The sequence below is a fragment of the Zootoca vivipara genome, chromosome 9, assembly GCF_963506605.1.
Source record: "Zootoca vivipara chromosome 9, rZooViv1.1, whole genome shotgun sequence".
In the NCBI taxonomy this organism is placed as follows: domain Eukaryota; kingdom Metazoa; phylum Chordata; class Lepidosauria; order Squamata; family Lacertidae; genus Zootoca; species Zootoca vivipara.
Genome location: NC_083284.1, coordinates 3,621,355 through 3,639,957, shown reverse-complemented (window position 1 = coordinate 3,639,957; position 18,603 = coordinate 3,621,355). Strand labels below are relative to the sequence as shown.

General features: G+C 46.8%; 1 long non-coding RNA gene across 1 annotated transcript in view; it reads left to right on the top strand.

Moving 5' to 3' along the window:
- The window catches only part of LOC118081874 (uncharacterized), a 35,144-nt gene extending 17,350 nt beyond the window's left edge, over positions 1 to 17,794 (top strand). Inside the window, exons 2-5 of the long non-coding RNA XR_009558107.1 lie at positions 10,391 to 10,506; positions 14,546 to 14,678; positions 15,520 to 15,668; positions 16,303 to 17,794. This is a non-coding gene — a long non-coding RNA (uncharacterized LOC118081874). The remainder of the gene's footprint in view (positions 1 to 10,390; positions 10,507 to 14,545; positions 14,679 to 15,519; positions 15,669 to 16,302) is intronic.
- Positions 17,795 to 18,603: the final 809 nt, after the last annotated feature.

The window sequence follows — 18,603 nt, the reverse complement described above, 5'->3', positions numbered from 1 at the left end:
TATGTTTGCAGTTTTCAGGCACCTACAGTACGTGAAACAAAAAACAAAAAGTTACAGTTATTGTGTTTTCCCAATGCAAGTCAAAGGGAGGGTTGAAACTTACATTTTCCAAATATTGCTTCGGGTTTTCGATCCAAGGTGAGCCACCTTCCCTGGATCCAAGGTTCTGAATTGGGCACTGGAGCAGGGGGGCGGGGGGCGGAAGGGTCTTGCTCAGCCCTACTGGTTAACTATAGAAATCCATTGATGGACACACACACACACACACACACACACACACACACACACACCAAAAAGGGGGAGGAAAATAATGATATCACAGTGAAGGTGGATCTATGTCTATTAGTCAAATAAACATGCTCATGTATTTGCGTGCCGAGGCACCAAGAGGACCCCCCAATAACTCACTCAGACACCATAATTTTTGTTAAAGTTTTTGGCATTAAAATTTTGGCCACAACTTTTTTATTAAAATACAATCAATTAAATGTGAGTGGTTGCTTAGTCATTGGTTCCCCAGCCATCTGTCTCCCGCCTGGGACAGATCTGACTCCCTCTAGCCTAGTAGGGGAGTCAGTAAGTAAGCACCACCTGAGAGAGGACGGGGCAGGGAACCACAAGCCCTTCTTTGTCCTCTCCCCAGATGCTCCCCGCGGCTCATGCGTGGTCCTGACCCCTAGCGGGGATAAACAGACAAACATGTGGAGCCCGGGATTCCTTTAACGGAATACTTCTATATGGCATCAGCAATCACATGAGGGTCAGGCCCAGCCAAAATCCGTACCCCTCTACCAATTATTTGAACCAATGACTAACCGCAACCTTACAAGTTGTGACTAGTTGCAGTATGGTAAGCAAAAACCACCTGACACCAGCCAATTAGTCAAGTGGAAAAATTCCTACCAGGCCCCTGAATACAGGCGACCACCTAGACAGGCACTGCAAGGTCAAGCAAAAGGGCCTAATAAAGTGGAGGGTGGGCGGGAGATTCGAAGCGAGCAGCAAAGAGATAGCACAAACTGCTCCTTCGGCTTAAACATAGCAAGGGCTGTCAATCAACAAATTGCAACAAGCAAAAATCCCCAGCAACAATAAATCCACCAATCAAAGCCGAATATCAGACCCACCCCCAAGGCCCTGGGTCGTCTTGTTAGCCCTGCCGCAACCCATGCTCTCTCCTATGGAGAGAACCTGCTTTGCGTGCCGAGGCACCAAGAGGACCCCCCAATAACTCACTCAGACACCATAATTTTTGTTAAAGTTTTTGGCATTAAAATTTTGGCCACAACTTTTTTATTAAAATACAATCAATTAAATGTGAGTGGTTGCTTAGTCATTGGTTCCCCAGCCATCTGTCTCCCGCCTGGGACAGATCTGACTCCCTCTAGCCTAGTAGGGGAGTCAGTAAGTAAGCACCACCTGAGAGAGGACGGGGCAGGGAACCACAAGCCCTTCTTTGTCCTCTCCCCAGATGCTCCCCGCGGCTCATGCGTGGTCCTGACCCCTAGCGGGGATAAACAGACAAACATGTGGAGCCCGGGATTCCTTTAACGGAATACTTCTATATGGCATCAGCAATCACATGAGGGTCAGGCCCAGCCAAAATCCGTACCCCTCTACCAATTATTTGAACCAATGACTAACCGCCACACAAGCCTAGCTTGCCGCCAACCACTCACAACCCCAACCATTCCTTCAACCCCCCAAGGACATCCTGTAACCAAATATCATTCCCCTTAGAGGACAAATGCACACCATCTGTACGGAAGAAATCAGTGGCCTTAAAAGTAATTTGCGGATGAGGAATGCACACCCCACCCAACTCCAAAACCCGCTTAGCTGCAGCACTGGAGATACGTTTCCGAGCATGCTCCATCGCGGCGGGACTGCGACTGCCCCACCATTCAATTCTCTGCAACAAGTGAGACCAAAACAATTTAACATTAGGCAACATTTTAAACAATTCCCCCAAGTCCTTAAGGATTGTGGTGCGCAACGTGAAGCAATCGAGAGCTGGCAGATCATTTTCACCCAGATGGATAACCAGCGCATGAGGGTGGCCCGTGGAGGCCACCTGAGTCCGTAACAGGGGAAGCAATTCGGCCCACCGCATGCCACGCCTGGCCATCCATGATACACACACATGCTGAGGAAGGCCAAGCCCTCGGCCTAGACCGGACTCGTCCGCTCTGACTCCAGCCCAGTGGACAATGCTGTGCCCCACAATCCAAATTTGAACTGGCTTATGACCTGGAGAAACATGAAAGGACAAAACAACAGAATCAACAACGTTTCCTCACATAGCGCTTATAAGCGTCAGACTTCCAACGACCCATGTTTTTAATTCTGTCCACAGACAAACCCCAGTGAACAGCCGTCGTAGCCGCCCCAATACGAAAGGAATGTGGCGCGTACTCAGAGGCATTGAAGCCACAGGCCGCAATGACTTTCCGCATCACGCGAGAAAATTGCTGCCGAGTCAGAGGGGCCCCGTCTTCATGCCTCAGAAACGGACCACCACCCGGGGGCCTAAGGGGCAAATACCTAGCTACATCCTTCACTGGACAAGGGCCCTCCTTACCTGTAGCAGGCAAGCGAACCAGCGCTCCCTTCCCCAGCTGGTCAGTCTTAGAACTCCTGATGGTAAGCAGGACCTCAGACTGAGAAAGGGTGACATCTTGCAATAAAAGACCCCTAGAGCCAGTGGCTCCAGAAGCCTCCCACACTACTTCACCTACACGTAGGGCCCCAAAAAATGCAACAGAAAAAGCTGCAGCAAAAAGCTTGGCCTCATACCTGGACCAACAGGCCACTTTCAGCTTAGCTCGCATGCTGGTCAGCAATTGAAAAGTGATTGGCCGCCTAACCGGACCACGGGGAGTTGGGCCGATCCTATTCCAACCCTCCAACGCCTTGCGCACCACAAATTTGGCGCAAGGATCCCTATCAAAAAAGGATTTGCTAAAGAAAGAAATCGCAGCCGACTGAAGTTTTAACGTCTTTGCTGCTCTACCCAGCTGAAAAAGATGTGCAAGGTATTGCAAAACCTGCGCCGACGAGGGGCGAGATCCCGCCCCCACCCCCGAAGACTGGGAACGGAAAGCCAAAAAATTTTCCCAAGCCTTTCTATATGATCTAAGCGTGGAAGGGGAAACAGAAGCCGCTACTCCCTGCAGAACTAATCGCTGCCAAGGTTCCAAAGATGATCCGGGAAATATTCCGGCAACGGCTGGGCATCCGGAACCAGGGACCTGAACCGTTCCATCTGAAAACGGGACAGAGCATCGGCAATCTCATTAGTAATGCCGGGAATAAAGCGGGCAGAAAACACTATATTAAACCTCAAACATTGCAAAACAAAAGCCCGCAAGAGGGCCGATACCCTAGGAGATTTAGACGATTGCTTGGATAGCACTGTCACCACCGCCTGGTTATCGGACCAGAAACATACGCGATGATCTTTGAATTCCTGCACCCAAATATGGACAGCTACTACAATGGGAAAGAACTCAAGAAAGGTTAAATCGCGCGTGATGGCCTCCCCCTGCCACTCGCGAGGCCAACGCTGAGCACACCATTTACCCTTCCAGAAAAGCCCAAAACCCAGAGAACCAGCTGCATCTGAATGAATTTGAAAATCATTGTGCAGGTTCAAAACATCCTGCCACAAAGAAACACCATTAAAATCACGCAGGAATTCCAACCACACCCTTAGGTCCGCCTTCTCCCCAGAGGACAGGCGCAACCTATGGTGCGGGGCCTTCAAACCGACCGACCGCTTAATCAAACGAGCGCAAAAGGGGCGCCCGGGCGCCACCACCCTACAAGCAAAGTTCAAGTGACCCAACAACGACTGAAGTTGCCTCAAAGTCAGTTTGGGAAAACGGAGACTGTCTTCTATTACCCTCTGCAAGGTAGCTATCTTGTCAGCAGGCAAGCGTGAAGTCTGCGACACCGTATCCAGCTGAATACCCAAATAAACTAAAACAGTAGAAGGGCCTTCCGTTTTTTCCACCGCCAGGGGCACGCCCAATTCGTTCGTAAGAGCAGCGAAAGCCTGCATCAAAGCTGCACACTCCCCGGTATCATGCGCTGATACAAACAGAAAATCATCCAAATAATGCGTGACCCCCCGCAGGCCGGTCTTAAAACGCAAGGCCCACTCCAAAAAAGTACTAAAACACTCAAATGCCGCACAGGCTACAGAGCAGCCCATCGGCATGGCCTTATCAAAATAAAAGGCCCCATCAAATTGAAAACCTAAAAGCCAGAAATCATGCGGATGAACCGGCAGCAACCGAAATGCCGATTCAATATCGCATTTCGCTAATAGTGCACCAGGCCCAAACTTCCTAACCAATTTGATCGCGTGATCAAAAGACGCATACTTAACTGTACAAAGGTGGTGAGGAATCATGTCATTCACAGATGTACGTCGGGGATGGGACAAGTTGTGGATGAGACGAAACTCACCAGGAGCCTTTTTTGGAACTAAACCCAATGGGGACAAATGCAAATTACGGAACGGGAGAGACCGAAACGGGCCCGCAATGCGGCCCAAGGAAACCTCCTTAGCAATCTTTTTGCGGGCCACCTCCGACATCTCCCGCACCGACTTTTGGTTTGCAGGATTACGTGCAACGGGCGTCGAGGCTACCGGAATCCTGAAACCAAAAGAAAACCCATTGCTAAGGTACACTGCCGCCTTTCTGTTAGGATACAATTGCAACCAATCAAGGAGGGCAGGGACTCTAATCGGGGAAAAAGCCAACGAGGAGAGGACCCTATTGTGCGGTCCCGGGTGCGGAAGGCGAGGGGAGAGCAGGGAGGGTTGTCCTGGAGGCCTGCTGCGAACCTCCCCTGCCCCCTCGAAAGGGGCGCTTACCGCCAAAACACCTTGTGGCCGGATGATTCCCTGCACATTTTTGACACACGTGCAAGAACTTGCATGCCTGACGCTGGCAGGACCCCTTATTGTAGTCCCAACAACGAAAGGCACGAAATGGCTTCCCCCCCACTCCCTTTTGTTGATGAAACTCTACCGGCTTCCTCTCAAACGAGGGAGCAACGTACGTAGTCCACACATCCAAATCCTTCCGGTCCCAGCGAGCCGTATGGACCGAAGCTGCCCTGCGCCTAAACCGTTCATCATAAGCAATCGCTGCCGCCTCTCCAGCCATTGCAAAGGCAGAGCGCACGATTGACTGATATATGAACAAATGATGCCCTCTACGCGGATAAGCCGCAGAAACAACCCCGGCAAACACTTGAAAACAGTCCAGCCAACGTTCAAATGTCCTTTCAACTTTCGGGCCCTTAGACCGCTTCTTTGAAGAGGCAGTCCCCTTCCCTTGGCTAACTGGGACTTCAGGTGGGGGGGCCAACTCGAACATGTCGACATAGCGACCATTCAAAATCCTGGATCGCAACTTAGAAGAAAGGTGACTACCCGGAATGATGTCCTTAGGCCGGTTAGTAGAAACCTTCACCTCCGGGACTAAGGCACCATTCAAAAAATCCTGAATAGCACCATATCTAGCGCGATGGGAGTTAGCTCGGCGTTGCCAAATCCAACGAGGCAAGCCTGGCACCGATTCACCATAGCCCCAATACAACCCCAAGGAATCATCAGATTCATCCTCAGAAGACAAAGAGGACGTACCAGTGGACGCAGAAGAAGATGTATCGTGCTTTCTAGAACCCTTACGGGATCTCCTCTTGCGTCGCCGATGACCACCGAAAGAAACTCTGGGCTGCACGGGCAAGTTGTCCTCCACGGAAGACTCCGAATTCACATCACAAGCTGGAAGAGCTGGAACGAGCTGAAGAGAAGAAGAGGGGGCAACCCCCTCGTGAGAAGGACCCGCTATTGGCTGAGAGTCCCGCCGCCCCAGGGAAGAAGACCTGTGTGAACGCTTCCTCTTCTTTGGCGGCAGGGTCAACACCCCTGCCACTGCCTGCGTAGCCGCCTGGACAGCCACCACTGGCGGGGCAGCCGGAACGGCCACCACCTGAGGAGCTGAGGGAACAACCACCCCCTGGGGAGCTGGCGGGACAACCACCCCCTGGGGAGCCGGCGGGACAACCACCCCCTGGGGAGCCGGCGGGACAACCACCCCTTGGGGAGCCGTCGAGATAGACGCGGCCCCCAACTGCGGGCCCGCAACAAAAACCCCGGAAGGGGCTACATCATCCTCCAACTCGCTGGACGGCAAAGAGTCAGAAGGCGACTCCTGCACCACACCAGCAACCTGTGTGGAAGTGCTGGGCTGGGGAGTGGGGCGTTGCAGGAGTGCATCCAAACCCGAACCAAAGCGCGCTAAGGCCTCCGGATCCCCTGAGAGACTAGCCAAAAAGGCTTCCACGCGGCCCAAAGCAGAAGTAGGTTCCGGCGAGCGCAGAGACTGGGAGGGCCCCCGAATAGGCCGCTTATCGCGCGCCTTCCTGGAAGCCATAACCTGGGTGGGAAATACAAGAAACAAATACAATTAAGTGCAAGTATATCACACAAGAAGCAAGCAAGCAGAACCACACTGGCCAATGCCTATGACAAGGCACATCCAAAACAGAGGAACACCGACCCCAGCACAAATAATAATAATAATAATAATAATAATAATAATAATAATAATAATTTATTATTTATACCCCGCAAGAGAATCACTGCAACCAAAAAAAAATGGCAGCCAAGCAAAGCTAAAGCATGAAGCCTAAGCAAAATGGCCGCCAGAAGAAAAGAGGGGAGGGGCCACAGGAAAGACCAAAACACTCAACCTGACAAAAATAAAATAAAAATAAAAATAAAATTCAAAAATGGCCGCTGGACAAAATGACCGTCACACAAGGTTGAGACCCTCGGCCCCCAAACAAAAATGACTACGCCACCAAAAGTGGCTGGCGAGCAAGGCCGCGTCACGTGGCCCAACGTTAAAAGCTGAAAAACCCAAAATGACTGGCTGCAACAAATGAAAATTCCAGGGACACCTGGTCTAAGCCCACAACCTGCAGACCGCTTGGTCCCCCATCCAATGTATAACCATCCAGGAGCCTGCTTAGCTTTGCAACTGTGCTAGCAGTTTTAAGGCTGCACCACACCTGGTCTACCACAATGGAAACACCAAATTTTCACCCTTACTCAACACAGGGCAGAAATATAGGCGCCTTCAAAGCACCCCCGCTAGTCGCCCCCGCACGCGGCACAAAACCGCCGCAGGGTTCCAGCAAAAGAGCACCACGAGCGCCAAACACCAGGTCCACGCGGCGGCAAGGACGCCAAAAGCCGCACGAATGAGGATTGCAGCGCTCCCGCGAGCAACGCGGAGCTGCCTGCAAAGCAAATCAAGCACTCCCAGCCGCCTACAACGCCAGGGAGCACAGCGAATCAAAAAACGCAGGAAGCAACACACACACACACACACAAAAACCCACTAACGGCAAGAGGGCGCTGCCAAAGACAGCCCCCCGCCAAGCCAGCTAAAACGAAGCCGGCGCACAGCCGCTCCAACTGAGAGGAAAAAAGGGGGCGGAGGCTAGCAGTGCGCCCCCACGAGATCGCAAAGCCCCAGCGACACCAACCAGCCCGCTCACAAGCAAGGCAGGATCGCAGCAAACAACCGTGGGGGGGGAGCCTTAAAAACCTCCCCGCAAACCGAGGCCGCGGCCCCAAGCCGCAAGCAGAAGACACACAGCCTGAAACGAGCCCAGAAACGCCGCTCCGCCACCCAGCGCGACACCGGCACAAACGGCCAAAGGGGCAGTAGTAACTAAGTCAGAAGCCGGTCACCAGGAGGCTCCGAAGGACCTCCCAGCAGCACCCGCTCACCCCGTGAGCAGGCGGCGCTCGGGAGAGCGCGAAAAAAGATGGCGCTTTGAGGAAGAGGCGCGAAAGGCAGGAACGCGCCCGCGCCTCTCCCAATCACACCCAGGCCTCCCAAAGGCACTACAGAAAAGCCTACTGATGCCAACGACAAAAATAAGGTACGGAACGCACCCCAAAACAGCGCGGCCTCCCACCAATACCGGCCACCCTTCACAAACTTAAAATGGGAGGGGGGAACCCACACACGCACCCACCCACCGGGGAACGAGAGGTGCAGATGCGGGGGTGGGGGGGAAGGGGGAAAGGGGCAGGGGAAGGAGATTAAGACAAGGTACAGGAGAAGTAGGGAAGGCCAGTAATGAAGCGGAAGAAGGAAAGGAATAAAAGGAACCAAAGAAATAAGCGTATCAATCAAGTTAAACCAAAGTCCTTCGCTGAGCAGAATCAGAGGTCCTCTCAGATTCGAAGCGAGCAGCAAAGAGATAGCACAAACTGCTCCTTCGGCTTAAACATAGCAAGGGCTGTCAATCAACAAATTGCAACAAGCAAAAATCCCCAGCAACAATAAATCCACCAATCAAAGCCGAATATCAGACCCACCCCCAAGGCCCTGGGTCGTCTTGTTAGCCCTGCCGCAACCCATGCTCTCTCCTATGGAGAGAACCTGCTTTGCCTACTTGGAGGTTAGGCTTATTGCAGGATTGCAGCTTTGATATTCTGTACTGGGGTGTACTGTAAGCCAGCGAGCAATACATTTTGACCTGATAGGTTATTGCTTTTTAATCTGCATGAACGCATAAGCTGGCTTCTACTGGATATCCTCCTTTGTTTTCTCTTTCTGCTACTCTTGCATCGCTGCCTTGGCCCCAAGACAAGATTGCTAAATTGCTGAACAACCCACAATGGAAGATGCATAATAGGGCCTTGTACTACTTTCCCAAAGAGAAACTATTGTGGGAAGAGTACAGAAAGCATTGTATTAAGAAAAAAAACTCCGTTAATTTCTGTCAGCAATGGTGAAGAAGCGGACCCAGCATCTCTCAGACCTGGTCATCACCAAAAGGGAGGAACTGATTGACAAGAGGAGAAGGAGGCCTGCTGGGTCAGTGCCTGGAACCGGCTGCTGCTGCTGCTTCAGTGCTGCCAAAGCGCCCAGCAGCGCCGCGTGCGCCGAGCCAGGAACCAGCGGGAGCCAGCAGCTGCAACGCCAGCTACGGCAGGAGGAGGCAGGCACCAGGAACCATACTTAATTTTTTTTTTTTTTTAAAAAAAGACACACACCCCGAAAATAACCCATAGGCTTATTTTCTTGAGGAAAATAAATATAAGATTGTGTCTTATTTTTGGGGAAACATGGTAGTATACTTAGTCTTAAAGTTTAGACTTCTAATAAATTATTGTAAGTTTAAGTTAAGTCTGCTGCAACTGGATTTCTTATGGACAGTGCCAATCCTGACTGTATTGGATTTGTGACCACTATTATGCTAATTTGCCTTCAGTAGCAATAGAATCATAGAATCAAAGAGTTGGAAGAGACCACAAGGGCCATCCAGTCCAACCCCCTGCCAAGCAGGAAACACCATCAAAGCATTCTTGACATATGCCTGTCAAGCCTTTGCTTAAAGACCTCCAAAGAAGGAGACTCCACCACACTTCTTGGCAGCAAATTCCACTGTTGAACAGCTCTTACTGTCAGGAAGTTCTTCCTAATGTTTAGGTAGAATCTTCTTTCTTGTAGTTTGAATCCATTGCTCCGTGTCCGCTTCTCTGGAGCAGCAGAAAACAACCTTTCACCCTCTCAATAAAGCTTTGCTGAATGAAATACAATTGCCTCTGATCTATTTGGGGGGGAATCCTGCAATGTGTTTAAGTTTTTACTCTGCTAACTATAAATTGGAATCTACTCTGGAATAATATTGAGTAGAAGTAAGTCCTGAGCCATCCCAGAGCCAGTCACCTCTGCATGGGTGCTTAATTTCCCCCAAACCAGCAGTCTGAGAGTATCAGCTCAGGCAGGGAGACTGCTGGGCAGAGAGGCAGGTGGTAAATCAGCAGAATCCCATATCTGCCCCAGCTGCCCAATGCCAGGAACACACAATCTAGCTCCCCTCATTAATTGGACAGAGAGCCTGGAGAGAGAGAATTTCCATAGACCACAGCAACTCCTCCTCCCTGACCCTCCAGTCTGCCCTGATGCTGCCCTGAGTAGCCAGGTGGGCACAGCTGGGTGAGACTTAGTCCTCACACCTTGACCACTGGGCAAAGAAGCAGGTGGTAAATCAGCAGAATCCCATATCTGTCTCAACTGCCCAATGCCAGGAATACACAATCTAGCTCCTCTTATTATAGGATTAGCTTTAGGGAACTCAAGGCTGCTTCATCAGATGCATCTGACAAAGTGGACTTTAGTTCCCTGAAGCTTAAGCCATAATAAAAAGGGATCGTCTTTAAGTTATCACAAGATTATTCTTATTTTACAAGTCTGTAATGTTTTAGTGTCTCCCTGGGGATTAGTCACTCTCTGGGAATCTAGACACTCATTTCTTCTTTTGGGTTGTGCTTTTTTTGCAGGATTTTATAATCTATGAAGGAGCTAAGTTTAATAAACACTTCTGGATAGGACTAAGGAAGAATAACAAAAAACTGAATGGATTGGAATGGCTTGATGGTTCAGCAGTTCTTGAAGTGTGAGTTTGTAAATAAATATTCTTAATGCCTTCATTGCAGACAGTCTCCCAGAAATCAATTTTCATTTGTCAACTTTTAATTTGTCAATAGGGTCTAGAATCTTATCTCTTGTCACTTTGGTTTGCACTCACATTTTGAAACTTTCCCATGTTAGTTCAGGCACAGGGATCTGCTCTTCATTATGGATGGACCTAGCTTAATCCATTAACTTCAATAGGTCTGATTAGAAGTTAGAATTAGAATTCTAATTAGAATTCTAATAGATTAGAATTAGAACTCTTACCCATGGTAAACAGTGGTTCAAGTGCTTCTAGCGCTTTTTCATCACCCAGCATGAGTTCCTTTGTGTATGACTGTCTCCCCTGTAAAATAAAAAAAATTCCTTCAGTAGCACCTTAAAGACCAACTAAGTTTTTATTTTGGTATGAGCTTTCGTGTGCATGCACACTTCTTCAGATACTTCTGAAGAAGTGTGCATGCACACGAAAGCTCATACCAAAATAAAAACTTAGTTGGTCTTTAAGGTGCTACTGAAGGAATTTTTTTTATTTTACTTCGATCCAGACCAACACGGCTACCTACCTGTCTCCCCTGTGTCAGAGCTACTTGGGGTGGAGCCATCAGCAAAGGAATCATCTTCACTACCACTCGTGTCAGTGTGGGAAGTATCAAATGCATTGGCATCTATGGGAAAGCTATCAAGAACAAGTGTTTCTTGTGGCGTAGGAGTGTGTTCTACCTCTTGAGTAAGAATCACCTCATTGGAGGAAGGCAATAGAACTCTGTATTGACCTTTCTCAAAACCCAACAGAATGCCTTGGACTGGCTTGCCCTCAAGTGAAGCCACCCACATTTTGGTTCCAAAAACCTTAATGTTGCTCACATCAGGCTGTTGTTTGAACAGAATCTCAAAAGGAGAACGCTTCTGTCCTTTAGGAACCTGTCTGACCCACTTGTAAAGAAAAGCTGAGGTGCTCTCAGCCCACAGTTGTTCAGACAATCCTGAACTCAGCAGTTGCGCTCGCATGCCTGCTTTCAACTCAGTGTTAATCTTAACACACAAGTTTTTGTCCCAAGCTGCCTGGGTCTTGGCAAACTTGTGGTGAATGCCTTTGTCATCAAAGAAGGCTTGAAACTCCTGTGACGTAAAAAGAGGAATGTCATTGGTTAATAAACATTCAATCTTACAACCATGTTTCAGTTCAACCTTAGCATAAAATTCAGAAAATTTCACAAGAGCCTGCTGAGGCTTTTGCAGAGGATAAAACCACGTATATTTAGATAAGTGGTCAGTTATCAAAAGATAATATTTGGCCTTGCCAAGGGACTTCGGGCATAGGACCAAACACATCAGCAGAAACGATCTGAAAACAACGTGTTAGACCTTGTTTGCTTGGTCGCGTGTGTTCCTCCTTGGGCTTCTCTGGACCTGCAAAACAATTATCAACAACGTTGAAACATGCATCATTTCTATCAAAAGATAGACTGAAAATGTTATCTTTGTCTCTGTGTCCCTCTAAAAGAACTTCTCCATCTTGAGAAATCACACAGGTGCCCCTGTGAAAACACAGCTCAAACCCCTTCTCATCAATTTGAGAAACACTGAGAAGGTTTTGCTTCAGCTCTGAAACAAGATACACATTACTGATACTCAAATTTAGAGATTTCAGAAAAATAGTTCCTTTTCCAACGGATTTCAAAGAATTGCCATCTGCCTGTGACACGATGGAGTCCAGCTTTTCAAAAGTCTGGAACAGTCTTCTGTCGTTCGTCAAATGGTGTGACGATCCAGAATTGATAATAAAATAAGATCCGTCATCGTCTCCATCAAGCTGAGTGAGCATTGCAAGCATTTTCCGTGCTGTAGTGCCCTTGGTGCTGGTGCTGGAGCTGGTGCTGGTGCCGATTCCGCCGCTGCTGCCTCTGCATCTCCCCTTAGACCCATAAGCCTGTTGTTGGCTTCCTGAGTCCTTCTGGGGCCGTCTGCACGTCTTGGCTGTGTGCCCAAGAATATTGCATAATTGACAATGTACTACAGCACCAGGTGATGGTGATTCGCGCTTCCCGTTGGCCTCCGCCTGTGCGTGGGTTCTGTCCTCCTCATTAAGCAATGAAGCATAAATTCCTGCTGCAGTCATTTGCTGAGGGTCTTGCACCCCCAGCTGGGCTGCAATAGCATTCTAGGACTTGGGAAGGCTATTTAGTACTGTAAAGCAATAAATGTCGTCATCCAAATTGACGTTTCTGTCAACTAGCTCCTGGCGTAGCTGACGCATCTGATGCAAATGGGCTCTCAGGTCTCCTCCCTCCTTCAGACGCAGATTAATTAATCTCTGAAAGAACAACATGGATGAGCCGGCTCTTAATCTCAAATTTTCATCTCTGAGATGATTCCAGATATCAAAAGCATAATCCAAGTTCCGAACATGAACCTGCTGTGATGGGTCCAAATGCAGAACTATTGTTGCCCTTGCCTGTGCGTTGCGGTTCAACCACCTCTGACCTGGCAAAATGGGCGGTGCGTTCTGAATCAACTCAACAAGTCCTTGCCTGATAAGAACACATTCCATTTTTGCACTCCACATTGCGTAATTTCCCTCATTTAACAGAGGACACAAACTTTTTTTTTTAAGTTTAAAATACTTTATTAAATATTACACATATTAACAATAAAATCCATATAATTCAACACAACATAACATAACATAAATCAACGCAAATAAAATACATTAGTACAAACATAAGTCAGAATTGTACAAGAAAAAACCCAAAGCTTATTAGAAACTTATTAGAAAAAATAAAGGAAAAAAGGAAAAAGGAAAAAAGAAAAGAAAAAAAAAGAAAAAAAGAAAAATACAAAAAATAAAATTACAATAAACTTCCCAACATTTACATATCGGTTTCCTATTATACTGAACTATGCTTTCCCTTAAAAAACACATCATTTACATTTATCTCATTTTCTTCACCTATTCTTACAATTCCCATAACCTTGTGTGAATTTAATCAGAGCAAATTACCCATCTAGCACTAATACCTTCAGCTCTAAGGTAATCCTCTACGTACTTCCATTCTTTTATCCATTTCTGTTTGGGGACTTTCCTAATTATCGCGGTTAATTTAGCCAAATTCATAAATTCCACTAATTTAATGCGCCAATCCTGTATAGTCGGTAGTTTCTCTCCCTTCCAATTTTGTGCTATTAATAATCTGGCCGCGGCGCAGGCGTAAAGCAAGATGTTCTTTCTATCTGCAGGCACATCCTCCGGGATCAGGCTTAACAATAAGATCTCGGGTTTTTTCTCAAATGTCCATTTTAATATTTTTTTTAACATTCTCATAAACTTCTGTCCAAAATTTATTTATTTTTTTGCAACCCCACCAACAGTGGAAATAATCCCCTTTAATTTCCTTGCACTTCCAACATTTATCGGCATCGTTTTTATATATTTTTGCTAACTTTCCAGGTGTTAGATGCCACCTATAGATTATTTTCCAGATGTTTTCCCTGATTCCCATGCAGGCTGTGAAGTTAATGTCAATTCTCCATAGCCTTTCCCACTGTTCACTATATATTGTTCTTCCCACATCCTGTGCCCATTTGATCATCACATGCTTCACCGCCTCGTCCTTCATCTCCCATTCTAGTAAAAATTTATAAATTCTTGCCAATGGTTTTTTTGGGTTATCAATTAATAGATCTTATAGCTTTGATTTGTTCTCCAAAAAACCTATCATTTTATGTTTATTAAATGCACTTTGTACTTGACAATATTGAAACCAACTTTGACAGAAGCACTCAACCTGTTGATATGATTTTAATCTATATTCACCATCTACTTTTTCCACAAGATCTTTATATGTCTGCCACTTCCCTCCCTTCGGGTTACTATCCATTGCCACCATTTCGAAAGGTGATGCCCACCATGGGGTTTTGGGTTCTAATAGATTCTTATATTCTTCCCATATATAAAACAGTGACTTTTTAATTATATGGTTTGTGAATAAATTATAATCCCCCTTTCTTTCTTTCAACAGGTACGCATGCCATCCTCCACAATTCCTGAATCCTTCTTGTCACAGTGGTCGGATGGGACTACTTCAGAGTAACGACTCTCCACCGCTCTGCATTTTATCTTTTTATTGGTGCTGCGTATTTACAGTGCTAAAGGTAGAGCTATTTACAGAGACACATCTTTTCAGCTTTCATCAGAACCTCCGAATGGCTTTTGGCGCGTCTTGCGCCAGCATAACAACTTGGGGAGCCCCATCCTCTTCCCCCGACGCTTTCTGCGAAGTTCCGGAGTTGGGGGGATGGGTCTCCCCCCCTCTTTCCTCCTTCCTGTCCCACCTGGGACGCTGGCTCTTCTACCCTGCCAGAGCCTTGGACCCCACTTCCTGTTTCCCCACTGGAGCTGGAGCTTTCCCTGCTCTCAGTCGTGCTCTGGGCTGGGCTGGAACTCAGGAGGGGAGGGGCTTCGCGATACCCCTTGCCCCTCACACTTCTAGTCTCAGCAAATCTCTGTCTTCTAGAGTGAACCATTCTTTCATCCAACATAAGCTGGCTGCCGCATGATACAACTTTAAATCTGGGACCCCCCACCCTCCTCTCTCTTTAGCATCCGTCAACAATCTAAACTGAACCCTCGCTTTCTTTTTTTGCCAAATAAACTTACTAAGATCTTTTTTCCACCTCTCGAACGTCTCTTTTTTAATTTTTATGGGCAACATTTGAAATAGAAAAAGCATTTAAGGCAAGACCATCATTTTAATCGCCGATATTCTACTTGCTAGCGTCAAGTTGAGCCCAGTCCACCTTTCCAAATCCTCTCTAATTTTGATCCATGTTTTAGCATAATTATCCTCGAATAAATTTATATTATTTGGTGTTAATATTACCCCTAGATATTTTATTTTATTCGTCACTTCCCAATCCTTTATTTGGCTTAAATCCTCTATATCTGTCCTCCTCATATTTTTTATCATTATTTTAGTTTTCCCTCCGTTTGCAGATTGAGGCCTCCGTGCCAGTTTACGCTTCTCAGAAGTCCGAAGAATCGTCAGCCAGAACTCTGCTACCACTTGTTAGAATATCGGGATGCAAAGCCCTATATTCTTTTTCTCTTGCCACTGGCTTCAGTTAAGAAGACAGCAAACAATCGTAGGTTTTAACTACGTTTATTAGAGAACGATGGTTAAGTGTATACGCCATCACTCTCATTCAGTCAGAAGTGAAAGTAGAAACAGAACAAAGAACATCACATGACAGAAGATCAAGTTACACTGTCTCCTGTGTGTGGGAAAGTTACAGCAGTCTTATAATGTAAACAATCAGTCACATGCAGCTTTTTTCCCTTGCATAGGATTTATGCTAACAAATACCACCCATGATTTGTTTCTCTTCAAGTAGATGGCAAGTGGAAGCCAATGGGTTTTCTTTGGGGGAGGGGGAAGTTAACTGATAGTGGTTTGTTTGGAGAGAAACAAAACATGGGTCTGGGTTCACACATTATAAAAAGCCAGACACTGGTTTCTTCTGCTAACATGAGCAACATTCTAAAACATTGGGTTTTTAGTTTAAAAAATTGTAAAGGAGGTGCAAGGGGGGATATTTAATAGCAGCAAGACGTTTAGTGGCCATTTGAAACTGTTATCATTGATTGCTTAGTTTGCTCAGGAGCCCTTGGTGAGAAACGTATCTCCGCAATGTTCCTGCATACATATATTTATTGCTCCAATGAAGAAAATAAAGCAGACATTTAGTTTGAATTGATTTGTGCTGCCATTTTTTTCAGATTCTGGGATACTGAGTCTAAGCAGCCCAGCGCATCACCAGATGACAACTGTGTCTATATCACACAAAAATGCAAAGAAATTGTTGGCATGATGCTGCCTGTTGGCACAAAATGTCATTTATCTGCAAGAAGGCTCCAGATCAGAAATGGGACAGTTAGAAGCCTTTAAAGGAATAAAAATGTGCTCTGTGATTTCTGTTCAAAATGAGCCTAAACCCATCTGGGTGCTTCAAAAGCACCCACTTCCTTTAAATTAATCAAGTAAAGTATTACATATGCAACACCACTTGTGTTCTTACCTTGTATTTCTATTTCTGTATTTTGACATTCACTATCTAGACACTATAAGTTACACGAAAAGGGGAATAGTGATGTCACCGAACAGGGCTTCCCAATGAGAGCTTGATGGTGGCTCTTTACTGACCACTTCAGAACAGCAATACCTTTTAACTATTAGAAAGCAGGTAGCTGGTGGGTCTGGAACCACTGGTGAGAAGAAATCTCTCTCGGTTTATGATTAAGTGAAGCAGGAATACGGAGGAACTCCCTTAGGCATGTTTAGGGTGCCTCTCAAGTTACTAGGGGACCACATTTTGGTCACATCCACACCATACATTCAAAGCTCATTCCTTTTCCTCAAAGGATCCCAGGAACTGTAGTTTAGGTAGAAGGTAAAGGTAAAGGACCTCTGGACAGTTAAGACCAGTCAAAGGTACGTTTCCGAGCACAGTTCAAAGTGTTGGTGCTGACCTTTAAAGCCCTAAATGGCCTCGGTCCAGTATACCTGAAGGAGCGTCTCCACCCCCATTGTTCTGCCCGGACACTGAGGTCCAGGACCGAGGGCCTTCTGGCGGTTCCCTCGTTGCGAGAAGCCAAGTTGCAGGGAACCAGGCAGAGGGCCTTCTCAGTGGTGGCGCCTGCCCTGTGGAACGCCTTCCCATCAGATGTCAAAGAGAAAAACAGCTACCTGATTTTTAGAAGACATCTGAAGGCAGCCCTGTTTAGGGAGGCTTTTAATGTTTAATTATTTTATTTCATTTTTCTGTTGTAAGCCGCCCAGAGTGGCTGGGGAAACCCAGCCAGATGGGCGGGGTATAAATAATAAATTATTATTATTATAAAGGTGACTATGGGGTGCAGTGCTCATCTTGCTTTTCAGGCCAAAGGAACCAGCGTTTGTCCACAGACAGCTTCCCAGGTCATGTGGCCAGCAAGACTAAACCGCTATTGGTGTGGATATGACCTTGTGCTCCTCACCAGCATAAGTTGAAGGGGTACTACTTTGACAGGGCCCCTGGCACAGTTTTCAACCCAGCCTTGGTCATGTCCTATTTTGAGAATTTAAGGGCCAAATGCCCTTGTGTGCATGTCAGAAGAAGCATGCAAAGCCCAGGGGAGGCACAGGTATGGTGAACACGGCCAGGTACAGCTTAGAGGGACCCGGAGCAAAGTAGTCTCTGATGAGCCTCTTACTCGGTCAGGGTTATTTGGTTGTGGGAAGCATTAGCACCAGTCTAGATGCCTGCTTAATTTCACACAATGCTCACAATATAGCACCACTCTCAGGAACTGTAGGGAATTAATATGGCACATAGATGCATACATCTGGTGCTGCTTTGATCATTGAGCTGCAGGTGACTCTGATAGACCCTGGAAAGATCTCTACACATCTGATCAATACTTTCTGTACTATGAAATGCAAACAGAGTTACTGGCCACACTCTGGACCATTTTCTCAAGTGGGCAGGAACAAGGTGATCTGAAAGTGGGGGATATTCATGTCAGCCCCTTGTCATGGTCAGAATGCTTCCTGTTGAGATTTAGGCTTTCAGATCCCCTCTCCTCTGCAGCGCCAGAAGACCTATTTGGATTATCTACATTCGGAGGCTAATGGATCCATTGACTTTTCAGACAGCTCTGCTGATTTTTCTGGATGATAAGACTGGTGCTCTTGTTGAAGCCCTGGATTACCTCTGGAATATCTGAATGGCTCAGACTATTGATTTCATCCAGCCCACATTTTACCAGCTTCCTTGCAAGAATATCACGGGGGACTTTGTCAAAAGGCCTTACTGAAATCAAGGTACACTATGTCCACAGCATTCCCCCGATACTCCAAGCTTTTAACTCCATCGAAAAGAGAAATGAGATTCATCAGACCAACTTGTTTTTGAGAAACCCACACTGGATCTTAGTAATGACAGCATCCTTTCCTAAGAGCTGGTAGATCAACTATAAGCTCCTTATGCAGCCACACTGGTTTCTTTAGATGCCTCCCACTTTTCCTTCTTGTTGCAATTG